This window comes from Canis aureus, chromosome 4 (assembly GCF_053574225.1).
Source record: "Canis aureus isolate CA01 chromosome 4, VMU_Caureus_v.1.0, whole genome shotgun sequence".
Lineage (NCBI taxonomy): Eukaryota > Metazoa > Chordata > Mammalia > Carnivora > Canidae > Canis > Canis aureus.
In genome coordinates, this window is record NC_135614.1 from 9,337,257 (window position 1) to 9,353,080 (window position 15,824).

Here is a 15,824-nt window from a genome sequence, read left to right on the forward strand (position 1 = left end):
TGTAGTACAACATGAAATCTGGCATTGAGATGCCCCCAGCTATGGTTTTCTTTTTTAAAATTCCCCTGGCTATTCGGGGTCTTTTCTGATTCCACACAAATCTTAAAATAATTTGTTCTAACTCTCTGAAGAAAGTCCATGGTATTTTGATAGGGATTGCATTAAACGTGTATATTGCCCTGGATAACACTGACATTTTCACATATTAATTCTGCCAATCCATGAGCATGGAATATTTTTCCATCTCTTTGTGTCTTCCTCAATTTCTTTCAGAAGTGTTCTATAGTTTTTAGGGTATAGATCCTTTACATCTTTGGTTAGGTTTATTCCTAGGTATCTTATGCTTTTGGGTGCAATTGTAAATGGGATTGACTCCTTAATTTCTCTTTCTTCAGTCTCATTGTTAGTGTACAGAAATGCCACTGATTTCTGGGCATTGATTTTGTATCCTGCCACACGGCCAAATTGCCGTATGAGTTCTAGCAATCTTGGGGTGGAGACTTTTGGGTTTTCTAGGTAGAGTATCATGTCATCGGCGAAGAGGGAGAGTTTGACTTCTTCTTTGCCAACTTGAATGCCTTTAATGTCTTTTTGTTGTCTGATTGCTGAGGCTAGGACTTCCAGTACTATGTTGAATAGCAGTGGTGAGAGTGGACATCCCTGTCTCGTTCCTGATCTTAGGGGAAAGGCTCCCAGTGCTTCCCCATTGAGAATGATATTTGCTGTGGGCTTTTTGTAGATGGCTTTTAATATGTCGAGGAAAGTTCCTTCTATCCCTACACTCTGAAGTGTTTTGATCAGGAATGGATGCTGTATTTTGTCAAATGCTTTCTCTGCATCTAATGAGAGGATCATATGGTTCTTGGTTTTTCTCTTGCTGATATGATGAATCACGTTGATTGTTTTACGAGTGTTGAACCAGCCTTGTGTCCCGGGGATAAATCCTACTTGGTCATGGTGAATAATTTTCTTAATGTACTGTTGGATCCTATTGGCTAGTATCTTGTTGAGAATTTTTGCATCCATGTTCATCAGGGATATTGGTCTGTAATTCTCCTTTTTGGTGGGGTCTTTGTCTGGTTTTGGATTAAGGTGATGCTGGCCTCATAGAACGAATTTGGAAGTACTCCATCTCTTTCTATCTTTCCAATCAGCTTTAGGAGAATAGGTATGGTTTCTTCTTTAAACGTTTGATAGAATTCCCCTGGGAAGCCATCTGGCCCTGGACTCTTGTGTCTTGGGAGGTTTTTGATGACCGCTTCAATTTCCTCCCTGGTTATTGGCCTGTTCAGGTTTTCTATTTCTTCCTGTTCTAGTTTTGGTAGTTTGTGGCTTTCCAGGAATGTGTCCGTTTCTTCTAGATTGCCTAATTTATTGGCGTACAGCTGTTCATAATATGTTTTTAAAATCGTTTGTATTTCCTTGGTGTTGGTAGTGATCTCTCCTTTCTCATTCATGATTTTATTAATTTGAGTCTTTTCTCTCTTCTTTTTAATAAGGCTGGCTAATGGTTTATCTATCTTATTAATTCTTTCTTTTTTTTTTTTAAGATTTTATTTATTTATTCATGAGAGACACAGAGAGAGAGAGGCAGAGACACAGGCAGAGGGAGAAGCAGGCTCCATGCACCGGGAGCCCGATGTGGGATTCGATCCCGGGTCTCCAGGATCGCGCCCTGGGCCAAAGGCAGGCGCCAAACCGCTGCGCCACCCAGGGATCCCTTATTAATTCTTTCAAAGAACCAACTCCTGGTTCCGTTGATCTGTTCCACAGTTCTTCTGGTCTCGATTTCATTGAGTTCTGCTCAAATCTTTATTAACTCTCTTCTTCTCCTGGGTGTAGGATCTATTTGCTGTTTTTTCTCTAGCTCCTTTATGTGTAAGGTTAGCTTTTGTATTTGAGTTCTTTCCAGTTTTTGAATGGATGCTTGTATTGCGATGTATTTCCCCCTTAGGACTGCTTTTGCTGCATCTCAAAGATTTTGAATGGTTGTATCTTCATTCTCATTAGTTTCCATGAATCTTTTTAATTCTTCCTTAATTTCCTGGTTGACCCTTTCATCTTTTAGCAGGATGGTCCTTAACCTCCACGTGTTTGAGATCCTTCCAAATTTCTTGTTGTGATTTAGTTCTAATTTCAAGGCATTATGGTCTGAGAATATGCAGGGGACGATCCCAATCTTTTGGTATCAGTTCAGACCCGATTTGTGACCCAGAATGTGGTCTATTCTGGAGAAAGTTCCATGTGCACTTGAGAAGAAGGTGTATTCAGTTGAGTTTGGATGTAAAGTTCTGTAGATATCTGTGAAATCCATCTGGTCCAGTGTATCATTTAAAGCTCTCATTTCTTTGGAGATGTTGTGCTTAGAAGACCTATCGAGTACAGAAAGAGCTAGATTGAAGTCACCAAGTATAAGTGTATTATTATCTAAGTATTTCTTCACTTTGGTTAATAATTGATTTATATATTTGGCAGCTCCCACATTCAGGGCATATATACTGAGGATTGTTAAGTCCTCTTGTTGGATAGATCCTTTAAGTATGATATAGTGTCCCTCTTCATCTCTCACTACAGTCTTCGGGGTAAATTTTAGTTTATCTGATATGAGGATGGCTACCCCTGCTTTCTTTTGAGGACCATTCGAATGGTAAATGGTTCTCCAACCTTTTATTTTCAGGCTGTAGGTGTCCTTCTGTCTAAAATGAGTCTCTTGTAGACAGCAAATAGATGGGTCTTGCTTTTTTATCCAGTCTGATACCCTGTGCCTTTTGATGGGGTCATTAAGCCCGTTCACGTTCAGTTACTATTGAGAGATATGAGTTTAGTGTCATCATGATATCTATTCAGTCCTTGTTTTTGTGGATTGTTGCACTGAACTTCTTCTTAAAGGGGAATTTTAAGATTCCCCCTTAAAATTTCTTGCAGAGCTGGTTTGGAGGTCACATATTCTTTCAGTTCCTGCCTGTCTTGGAAGGTCTTTATCTCTCCTTCCATTTTGAATGAGAGCCTTGCTGGATAAAGTATTCTTGGTTGCATGTTCTTCTCATTTAGGACCCTGAATATATCCTGCCAGCCCTTTCTGGCCTGCCAGGTCTCTGTGGAGAGGTCTGCTGTTACCCTAATACTCCTCCCCATAAAAGTCAGGGATTTCTTGTCTCTTGCTGCTTTAAGGATCTTCTCTTTATCTTTGGAATTTGCAAGCTTCACTATTAAATGTCGAGGTGTTGAACGGTTTTTATTGATTTTAGGGGGGGATCTCTCTATTTCCTGGATCTGAATGCCTGTTTCCCTTCCCAGATTAGGAAAGTTTTCAGCTAGGATTTGTTCAAATACATATTCTGGCCCTCTGGCCCTTTCGGCACCCTCGGGAACCCCAATTAAATGTAGGTTTTTCTTCCTCAGGCTGTCGTTTATTTCCCTTAATCTATCCTCATGGTCTTTTAATTGTTTGTATCTTTTTTCCTCAGTTTCCCTCTTTGCCATCAGCTTGTCTTCTATGTCACTCACTCATTCTTCCACCTCGTTAACCCTCATCGTTAGGACTTCTAGTTTGGATTGCATCTCATTCAATTGATTTTTAAATTTCTGCCTGATTAGCTCTAAATTCTGCAGTCATGAAGTCTCTTGAGTCCTTTATGCTTTTTTCTAGAGCCACCAGTAGCTGTATAATAGTGCTTCTGAATTGGCTTTCTGACATTGAATTGTAATCCAGATTTTGTAACTCTGGGAGAGAGGCCTGTTTCTGATTCTTTCTTTTGAGGTGAGGTTTTCCTTCTAGTCATTTTGCTCAGTGCAGAGTGGCCAAAAACAAGTTGTATTGGGAAAAGGAGAAAAAGAGAGGAGAGAAAGAAGGAAAGGAAAGAGAAAACGAAAATAGAAAAAAGGAAGAAAAAAGGGAAGAAAAAGAGAAAGGAAAAGAAAGAAAGGAAAGAAGGGGTGGGGGAAGCAAACAAATCAAAAATCAAAAAAAGAAAAAAGAAAAGAAAAAACAACAACAACAACAACAAAAAACACGGGGGAGTATCTTCTGATTCTGTGTACTTTAAGTCCCTTGACTTCCCCTGGAACTTGTCCGTCCAGCTGGTCTTCTGGGGGAGGGGCCTGCTGTGCTGATTTTCAGGTGTTAGCACTTGGGGGAGCTGCTCTGCCCCTGCCTGGTGCAGGGCCCAGTGGGGGTTGTTTACCCCTTGAGGCCCCAGGAGCAACAGCCCTAGTGGCGGGGCCAGCTCTGGAGCCCTGGAGTCAGCCCCCGCAGTAGCTCCGGAGCTCTCGGTCTGCAGGGCCTGGAGGCTCCGGGGCGGGGCCGCTGATCTGCTCAGCTGGGGCAGGAGCGTCCTTGCTGTCCTGGGCCCTCCCGGCCTCTGCCTGTCCGAGGGGCGGGGGGGTGCGGATCCTGGGCTGTGTCCCGGCGCCCTGTGCTGGTGCCTGCGCTGTTGGATTCGCGCTCCCGCACCTCAGCCCCCTCCGCGGAGCCGCCCCCGAGACCCCCGAGCTGCTCCCGCCCCGCAGCCCCCTCCGCGGAGCCGCCCCCGAGCCCCCCGAGCTGCCCCCGCCCCGCAGCCCCCTCCGCGGAGCCGCCCCCGAGCCCCTCGAGCTGCTCCCGCCCCGCAGCCCCCTCCGCGGAGCCGCCCCCGAGCCCCCCGAGCTGCTCCGGGTCCCGCCGTGCGCGCTGCAGCCCTTAGGGAGCTGGCGCACTCTCCCCGCGCAGGTGTGTCTGTTAGTGTCCCCAGGAGCCTGAGGGTCCTGGGGGCCTTTCCACCCAGGAAGATTGGTGCAGCTCCTGCTTCTCCAGGATGGAGCTCTCCTGTCCTGGGGGCACTCCGGGCAAAGAGTTTTAATTGTACAAATATTCACTGTCAGATTAAACCACGTCAAATTACCAATATATACTAGCTTTTGGCAAAAATGGAATTTCACATAGGTACAACTATCAGCAAAGGGGCTATAAAAATTAAAAGAGATACCATTTAAAACCTATCAGATTGGTCATCAGGATTGGCAAAATTACATGGAAACACAAACTCTTCTACAGTTGCAAAAGAAAGCATAGATTGGTACAAGCACTTTGGTAATATCTAATAAAATTGAATAAATATATACTCTAAGACCAAGCAATTTTTCTCTTACATAAACTGCCTAGGTAAATTTTTATACATGCTTACAAGAAGATAACCTAAGGGGGGGAAAAAAAAAGAAGATAACCTAAGAATATTATATTCAGATTCTACAGAGAAGTAGAACCAATAGGGTACATAGTAGGGGAGTATATAAAGATTTATCATAAGTTATTGGCTCATGCAATTATAGAGGCTGAGAAATCTCAAAACAAGCTGAAGACACAGGAGAGCTGATGTGCAGTTCCAGTCCAAGTCTGAAGGCCTGAGACCCAGGAAAGCACATGGTGCAAGTTCTAGTTCAAAAGCGAGCAGACTGGAGAACTAAGAAAACCTGGTATTTCAGTCTTGAGTCCGAAGGCCAGAAAAGACCAACTTCTCAAGTTTGCAGGCATGAGGAATTCCCTCCTACTCAGCCTTTTTTCCATTTAAGTCCTCAGTTGATTGGATGAGGCCCACACATATTAGAGAGGGCAATCTGCATTCCTCAGTCTACCTATTCGAATATTAATCAAACAATCTCATCTAAAAACGTCCTCACAGACATACCCAGAATAATGGTTGATCAACTGTCTGGGCTTTCCATTGCCCAGTCAAGTTGACAGACAAAATTAACCATCACAGATATTCACTACAGTAATATTTGTAATATCAAACTTGAAAAGTCTATTTATTCTTCAAATATTCAGTGAGTACCCATTGTGTGTCATGAATTGTTCAAGATATCTGGGATACCTCAGTGAGTCAAAGAGACAAATATTCCTCTTATTGAGGAGCTTACTTATTAGTTAAGGAAAACAAAAAGTAACACATGACTGAGTTATATATTACTTAGATAATAAGGGAATGCTACTTTCCACCACTTCAGGGACACCATTCATATTATATAGTTCATGAAATGCCACACTCTGAAAACGTGTTAGGCAGCAGTATGGAGTTGGGAGAAGGTGACAAATGGCAATTTAAAAAGCCTCATTAGGAAGGTGACATTTTAGCACAAACTTAAAAGTGATGAGGGAATTAAAAGAAGACACCTGGGGAAAATGAGCAACCAGGCAGAAGAAACAGACCTTGTAAAGATCCACAAGCTGGAGGTCAGTGAGTCAGAGAGGATATTCGATTAAAATGAAGGGTAGGGTAGTGGGTGTGGACAGTTAGTGTAGAGTCTTGTGGGCCACTGCAAGGACTTGCATGTTTTAGTCTGAATGAATCAGTAGCTGCTGCTGGGATTTTAACAGAGAAGTAAAGAGATCTGAGTGTATGTTAAAAAACCACTCTGCCTTCTCTGCAGTAGAGCAAGGTCAGAAGCCAAAAGCTACTGCATAATCCAAGTAAGAGATAGTGATGGCCTGGACCAGGATGATTAAAAAAAAAAAAAAAAAAGTTGGATTCTAGAGTCAAAGAGGGGAGTCAAGGATGGGGAGTCAAGGATGACTATTGCTATGCCTCACGAACTAGAAGGATAAAGTTACCATCAGCTGAGAATCAGCACATAACATGCAGAGCATGTTTGAAAGGAGAAGACCAGCTAAGTTCTGGACATGTTATCTTGGACATGTATATTATATATTGGGAGTTCAGAAGAAAAGTCTGTATATAGATAGTATTTAAATCTTGGAGATTGAAAAAAAAATCCAGAAGACTGCATAAGACCACTAAGTGGATGGATGCAGTTAGAGAAGAGGTTCAAAGATTGAGTCAACGTTAGAAGGTTAAGGGGATGAGAAGGACATAGCAAAGGAGACCGAGGAGCAGATAGTGAAACAGGAGAAAGACTAAGTGTCCAATGGCTAGAAGCAAGTGGAGAAAAGTGTCTCAAGGAGCAGAGAATGATAACCTCTGTCAAATGCTGCTGATAGGTGGCATAAGAGGACAGAAGGTTCTATACTGAACCAAACAATAAAAAGGACACCTGGAGAAGAGCAAGTTCTGGTGAAACGTCAGGGACAAAAGTCTAAGTACCCTCAAGAGAGGATGGGAGGAGAGGATATGGAAAGTACATACATGTCTTTCAGAAAGTGGAGATAAAGAGGTTTGTTTTGAAATGATACGCACACTGAAAGCACATGTGAATGCTGATGGGAAGCTCAAGTATAAAGGCAAAAATCAGTCTTTCAGGATAAAGGTGAGAGTTGCTGCAGTAGTCCTTGAATAGGTGAGGCGATCTAGAGGTTGACCGTAGAGAAAAACATAGACAGTAGAAGACACAAAGGCAGAGTGTGTGAATGTGTGTGTTGGCTGAGCAATGTGACGAGCTTGTGGAAATTCTGTTTACTTACAGTTTCATTGCCACTGGCCAAGTGGGAAGATATGGAGGTAACATGGGAGTTAAAGGAAGAGGGGACAATGTGAAATGGTCATCTATGAAAGAGGAAGAAGGAATGGAATAAGGAAACACAGTAGGACTGCCAGGCAGTATTAAGACCCACATGAAATTCATGGTCATAAACTTGAAATGGCCCATCAGTGTGGCTGTCTGTTTTTCCTGTATTATCTTCAGTGTCATAAAGGTAGGTATGAAGTAGTCAGAGATGGATTTAATCTGGGTTTTAGTTTTGCCAGTGAGTACAATAAAGTAAGAGGAACAAGAGAGCTGACACAGCATGCAAGGAAACAGTAACAATTAGCAATGGAATGTGAGGTGGAAAATAAAAGAGGCTACTAAAGGGTTAATAAACAGTGGAAAGTTAATTGGATTCATGGATTGAAGGTCCCAGTGGAATCTAAGGATTGTTGAAGTTGGGATACTAGAAACAGATAAACTGATAAATCAATCAATCAATCAATCAGACAGGCAGTAGGCAGAGAATAGCTGCAGACAATTGAGAATACAAGTTAATAAGGACACAATGGTGGGAAGGTCCTGGCATGACTATGAGGGTAGACAGCAGATGTACAGTGGAAGAAATACAACTAGAAGAAAGCAGTTCAAATATATGAGAAGCTAAGATATTAGAAGAGTTCTCTTCAGGGCAGCCCGGGTGGCTCAGCAGTTTAGCGCCACCTTCAGCCCAGGGCCTGATCCTGGGGATCCAGTCCCACGTCGGGCTCCCTGCATGGAGCCTGCTTCTCCCTCTGCCTGTGTCTCTGCCTCTCTTTCTCTCTCTCTCTCTCATGAATAAATAAATAAAATCTTTAAAAAAAAAAGGCTATCTTCATGTATCTTAAACTTGCCATTGGATTAAAATATGGGCCTCACATTAAAGAGAATGAGAGTGAACCAAGAGCTAAACTCATTAGGAAATGAGGAGGACCAGGCTGGGCTACAGCAGAGTACAGCAGAAGGGAAATGGATAACTGGTTTATCCTAGAAAATATAATGCCAGGTAGCAGTTAAATGAATGAACTAAAATTACATGTACTTCTGTACATAAATTTCAAAACTCTAATATTAAATTTTTTAAATCTGGGGGCAAAAAAGATACATACACTATGACACTGTTGACATAAATTTTAAAAGTAAACCAAACTGTTTATGGACCAATTCATATATAGTCAAAACATAAATACATGTATCAGAAGAATATATATTTCAATCTTGTGGTTGGCAGTTATTCTGGGAATGGAGAGGTGGAGTAAAACTCTGTAACATTTTAACTCTCTTTTTTTTTTTAAAGATTTATTTATTTATTTATGATAGACAGAGAGAGAGAGAGAGGCAGAGACACAGGAGGAGGGAGAAGCAGGCTCCATGTCAGGAGCCTGATATGGGACTTGATCCCGGGACTCCAGGATCACGCCCAGGCCAAAGGCAGGCGCTAAACCGCTGAGCCACCCAGGGATCCCCCCATTTTAACTCTTTAAAAATAGCCTGGAGCAGGGGCACCTGGATAGCTCAGTTAAGTGAGCAAATGCAGTTTTTGGTTTTGGGGTTTTTTTTGGGGGGGGGGCAAAGGGAGAGGGAGAGAGAGAATCTTAAGTAGACTTCACTCAGTGCAGAGCCTGGGGCGAAGAAGCTCAATCCCATACCCCTGAGATCATAACCTGGGCTGAAATCAAGAGTCGGATGCTAAACTAGCTGAGCCGCCCAGGTGCCCCAGCAAACACGTTTTTTTTTTTGTTGTTGTTGTTGTTGTTGTTTTAGATTATTTATTTATTCATGAGAGAGAGAGAGGCAGAGACACAGGCAGAGGGAGAAGCAGGCTCCATGCAGGGAGCCTGATGTGGGACTCGATCCTGGGTCTCCAGGATCATGCCCTGGGATAAAGGCAGCACCAAACTGCTGAGCCACCCGGGCTGCCCCAAGCATGGTTTTAAAGACTGTAAATCAGGGGTGCCTGGCTGGCTCAGTGGGTAGAACATGTGACCCTCAATCTCAGGGCCATGAGTTCAAGTCCCATATTAGACATGGAGTCAACTTTAAAAAAATAAATAAAAAGTGTGAGTCAACTAGCTGTGAAAACTCAGGAAAGAAGGCTTCATGTGCATTCTATCAAACTTGGGATCAAAGTGATTCTAGCAGCTATTCTCAGTTTACTAAAAACAGAGTTTCTGGCTTCTCTGGTGTACCTTCACAAATCCACATCTTTTTACATCTCAAATCTTCCTTAGTGAAGACTGAAACAAAATTAATAAAAATAATAATACCAATATTATCCTTGGTTTTAATCTCTTTATGTGATAAAACCTATAAATGTGCCATCTATCTTTTTCAGCCTTGCTCACTGATCTGAAAGGTGGGCACCCAACAAGCACTGCTGTCATGTTGTATTTTTTAGGAGTATTCTACACATTAACGAAAACATACACACATATTCTTTTAACTTTTTCCCACAATAGTGGCATATTTACATTTTGCTATTATCAAGTTAAAATAACTTGTATAACTTTCCATAACAGTACATGCCAAAGTGCCTACTTCTTAATCGCTTTATGGGACTTAATTGTATGGTTGTACACAATTTAACTTTTCCTCCATAAAAGAACACTCATTATTTCAAACATTTTTCTGTTAAACAATGCAGTAATGAGTATTTTTTGAACATATAATTTCATAAATGCAAGAATAAACTTGATAGACACTGTCTTTATACCCGCACAGAGAACAATATCAATTTCACTGATCAATATCAATTTGTTTTTCACAGCAGCAGGAATGCCTAGTCCCCTCACATCCAGTGTTATCAATTTCAAATCTTAGCCGATATGATAAGTGAAATGTGATATACTGTAGTTTTAATTTGCATTTCTCTTATGACAGAGGTTAGGCATCTCTTCCTGTGTTTAAGAACCATCTGTATTTCCTATCTGAAAACTGTCTCTATTAGCACTCTGGCCAGAAGAACACAAAGCACTCTAGGTATTACACTCAGGAAAGGATTTAATACAGGTGCTTCCAAAACCTTGGAAGGGCTGGGTGAAAGGGAGGTCAGGGAAAGCTGCCAGCAAATTCAGGAAATCCACAAGTCACAGGAATTACAGGAAGCCAGGGCTGATGATCTCAGTGCCTGCAGCACAGAAGCAGATGATTAACAGAATGCAGAAGCTCCTGCAAAACCTCACGTATGCCATTGGAATGAGTCGGAATGAGTCTGTAGGCCTGCCTTCTGATGCTGAGGGAACAATACTGGCCTTCTGTTTCTCTTTTGTTCTTCAAATGTTACATGGGCCTCTCCTAGGTAGACTGCAAATGAAACCCTCTTAGCAAGATAATCAAGGAAATGTGGTTTCCAGGCTTCAGCCCCTACAACAGAGTCAGAGTTCTGAAGGCAGGTCCAGTACCAACAAGTAATGCCGGGCGTAGTCCTCTCCATTGGTTACCTGACACTCATGACACCCTGCTTGCTAGGTTTCAACTTCCAGACTACATCATGCAACTATAATGAAGCAACCAGCCCCATACAATCAAGGTGTCTTCACCACATTCCTTAATCTCTCCAACAAAGTTCTATCCCTCACCATCTCTGATGTTCACTCCTCTTTTAGTTTAATACAACCTGCCTTTGCCATCCCACAGCTTGAAAATTAAGTTAAAAGGTTAACCACCAAAACAGCCTATAGAAAATAACTAGGCAAAAGGAGAAGACAAAAGGATACAACTGATTAATATATAAAATAAAAAAGTAAAAAAATATGCATAGTCACTGAAGTCATGGTTTCTGCTACTGTTGAAGTGATCATTGATATTTGTCATTTTCTTCCACTACTCATCCTATGTTCCCTGTGTCTTTGTCCAAAACCTCAATTAATTGGGATTCTCAACTGGTGGGTGACCCAAATCTTCATTCCTCAAGAACCTGTGGCATTTGAGTTCTGCCTATTTAATGTTCCTGTAGCCTTCTATCCATTTTACCTCCACACAAAAGCACGGAGATGTTCCAGGATCTACTGTGGGAATGTTTGCATGTGTGCGTTCAATTACATAGGCAGTTTGGGAGGCTTTTATTTGCATTATGAATATGGACAAAAGTTCTAGACTTTGAATCCTGTGTTCCTGTGCTGCCTGGATACTGTTCCTGAAGCAACACTTGTGACTTGGCATATGTAACTACATATACTATTCAAAAGATCATTGAGATGGATTACAAATATGTTTTTTCCAGAAAAAGTAGACCAGTTAGAAATAAACACTTTTGACAGCAAAAGCACATATAACAAAAGCAAAAATAAGTTAAGTGGGACTACAGCAAACCAAAAAACTTCTGCACAGGAAAACAGTCAACAAAATGAGAAGGCAACCTACCAAATGGAAGAAAATATTTGTAAATCACATATTTGATAAGGAATTAATATCCTAAATATATAAAGAACTACAACTCAAAAGCAAAAATACTAACAATTTTTAAAATGGGCAGAACTGAACAGTTTTCTAAAGAAGACATACAGATGGCCAACAGGCACAGGAAAAGATGCTCAACATCACTAATCATAAGGGAAATGCAAATTAAAACTACAATGAGTTATGATCTCACATCTGTTAGAATGGCTATCACCAAAAGTATTAGTGAGGGTGTGGAGAAAAGGGAATCCTTGTGCATTATTGATGGGAATGTAATTTGGTGCAGCCATTATGGAAAACAATACAGAGGTTCCTCAAAAATATTAAACAAGAACTACCATATGATCCACTTCAAGGTATGTATCCAAACGAAATGAAAACTGGATATTGAAGATATCTGCACTCCTGTGCTCACTGCATTCACAATAGCCAAAATACGGAAACAACCAAAGTATCCATCAATGGGTGTATGGAAAAAGATGTGATGTACACATACACATATGCGATGCATGCACGTACACACATACACACATACAATATAGTATTATTCAGCCATGAGAAAAAAGGAAATCCTGCCATTTGCGACAACATGGAAAGACCTTGAGAGGCATTATGTTCCGTGAAGTAAGTCAGACAGAGAAAGACAAACAATATATGATATCACCTTTATACAGAGTATAAAAAGGACAAAGAGAATCAAGTGGTGATTGCCAGGGGTTGAAAAGTGGGAGAAACAAGGAGATTGCTCAGGGAGTACACAAAGACGAACAATTAACTATAAATCATGGCAATTATTGCTGATAACATTATTTCATATACATAAATGTTTCTAGAAGAGTAGATCCTAAATGTTGTCACCACAAAAAAGGACTAATGTGTATGGTAACAGATATAAAAATAAAAAGGCAACTATGATGGGATGGAGGTGGTAGCTAATGCTATGGTGGTAATGATTTTGCAGTAAATATATCAAATCAACTTTGTACATCTTAAACTAACAGTGTTGCCTGTCAATTATATCTTAAAAGCTGGGAAAAAATATCAAATGATAATAAAGGTAAAAGAAAAAAGGAACACTTTTATCCTAAAATTTGAAAATCATATGACTGAAAATTAACTATGTATATCCCACAAAAGCAAAAAACTTCTCTCAAGACACAAATTATAGGAACATAAGGAACAGTCACAATAGGTAATGTTTGAATTAAAATATCAACATGATTCTACAAATAGGAACTTTTATTAGGGGACTTTAGGAAATTCATTCAACAAAACTTTATTTACTGTTTAAAAGCAAATGACCAGTGAATCTAGGTGGCTTAGTCGGTTAAGCATCTGCCTTCAGCTCAGGTCATGATCCCAGCATTCTGGGATCAAGCCCTGCATCAGACTCCCTACTCAGTGGGGAGTCTGCTTCTCTTCCCTCTGTCCCTCCTGCACCCTGCGCTCTGTCTCTTGCTCCCTCTGCTCTCTCAAATAAATAAAATATTTTTTAAAAATTAAAAAATAAAGATAAAAACAAATGACCAAAAGAAAATCCTACTATTTCCTAAGCAGCCCAAGGCTGGTAGAAAGAAGGTCTAGGCTGACCCAGGCAAAAGGTGGGACAGATTTGCCCATTGGTTTGGTCGCTGGGGGTGGCCCAGTGAGTTGCTAGGGGCTCAGGGGATGAGGGCATGGAGAGGCAGAGGGCAGAGGCTAAGAATCCGAGAAGCGAGGGAGGGAGCGAGTGAGGGAGCGAGCGAGGGAGCGCAGACCTGAGGATACAGGGTCACGCGGTTATGTGCTCCCCCAATTCCCTGTCCTCACAGGTCCCTTTTCCACTCCCTCCCTTCGTCCCCTTCTGCCTGCTTTACAGAATTAGGTGTAAGTGGTGTGGCTTCCAGGCCCAAGGGCTTGGATGTGGCTGTAGTTTTCTGATCAGGCTTTTGAAAAGACTGTCAAAAGATAGAGGATACTAAGAGAAGCCATAGAATTAAAGGCAAAATTGGGGGGAAAAAAACAATACACATCAGCCAATAGAAGCTAATCAGGCGACTACTAATTCCCAAATTGGGGGAGGGGAGGCTGAGAGAAAGGGACATTTAGACCTCTAGAACTAGATCAAGATGGATCCAGGGCTATAAAAAAAGTATACTAATAAGCACCCCAGAAGCATTTATTGAAATGAATTTTAAAAAGAAAACAATGTTCAAGACCCAGAGAAAAAAAAAATCTAAGAAAAAAAAACTAAAATGTCAAAAATATTATAATGATAGAGATAATAGAACATAAACCAGAAAAAAATAAATAGTAAGACTATAAATCGAAGAAACAGAAAACAAACTACCAAAAATAAAGACAATCTTCAATAAATGGTGCTTGGAAAGCTGAACAGCTACAGGCAAAAGAATGAAACTGGACCACTTACAAAATTTTTTTTTTTTTTTAAGATTTTATTTATTTATTTATGAGAGACACAGAGAGAGGGAGGCAGAGACACAGGCAGAGGGAGAAGCAGGCTCCATGCAGGGAGCCTGATGCGGGACTAGAGCCCAGGATTCCAGGATCACACCCTGGGCCGAAGGCAGGCGCTAAACCACTGAACCACCCAGGGATCCCCTGGACCACCTTCTTACACCATACACAAAAATAAACAGATTAAGGACTTAAATGTGAAGCCTGAAGCCATAAAAATCCTAGAAGAGAGTACAGGTAGCATTTCTCCGAGGCAGGGGAAACAAAAGCAAAAATAAACTATCATGATGAGCACTGAGTAATACTGTATAGAATTGTTGACTATATCAAAATAAAAGGCAAAAGAAACAGTCAACAAAACTAGAATAGGCAAACTACTGAATGGGAGAACATATTTACAAAGGACATATCTGATAAAGGGTCAGTATCCAAAGTATGTAAAGAACTCCTACAACTCAATATAAAAAAAAAAAAAAATTAAAAATGGGAAGACATGAACAGACACTTCTCCAAAGACATCCAGATGGCTAACAGACATATGAAAATATGCTCAACATCACTCATCAGGGAAATAGAAATCAAAACCACAATGAGGTATCACCTCACACCTGTCAGAATGGCTAAAATCAAAACAAGAAACAAACATCAGCGAGGATGCACAGAAAAAGGAATCGTCATCCACTGTTGGTAGGAATGCAAACTGGTGCAGCCACTGTGGAAGACAGTATGTAGGTTCCTCAAAAAATTAAAGAATTACCATTTGATTCAGTAATTCCACTACTGGGTATTTACCCAAGGAATATGAAAACACGAATTCAAAAAGCCACGTGCACCCCTATGTTTACTGCATTATTTTAATAGCCAAAGTATGGAAGTGGCCCAAGTGTCCTTTAATGAATGGATAAAGAAGTGGTGTGTGTGTGTCTGTGTATACAAGTATTATTTGTTTATTCACAAATGTGTGTGTGAATAATATACAAATATTATTCAGCCATTAAAAAGAATGAAATCTTGCCATTTGACATAACATGAATGGATCTAGAGAATATAATGCTAAGTGAAGTAAGTCAGAGAAAGACAAATACCATATGATTTCACTCATATGTAGAATTTAAGAAACAAATGTACAAAGAGAAGAGATAGAAACAAAAAAACCCCTCTTACCTGTAGAGAACAGATAGTTACCAGAGCAGAGGTTGGAGGGGGTATGGGTAAAATAGGTGAAGAGGATTAAGAGTATATTTATCATGATGAGCACTGAGTAATACTGTATAGAATTGTTGAATCACTGTACTGTATACCCAAAACTAATATAACTGTATGTTAACCATACTGAAATTAAAATTGAAAAAAGAAAGAAAAATTAAAATTAAAAAGCAAAAGTAATTCTGAAAAGACTAACATAATGGAGATGCATCTGGCAAAACTAAGAAAAACGTATATACAGAAAGACAACACATACATATTATGTACAATTCAGTGGCTATCAGTATATTCACATGGTTGTGCAACCATTCCCACTAATTCTAGAACAT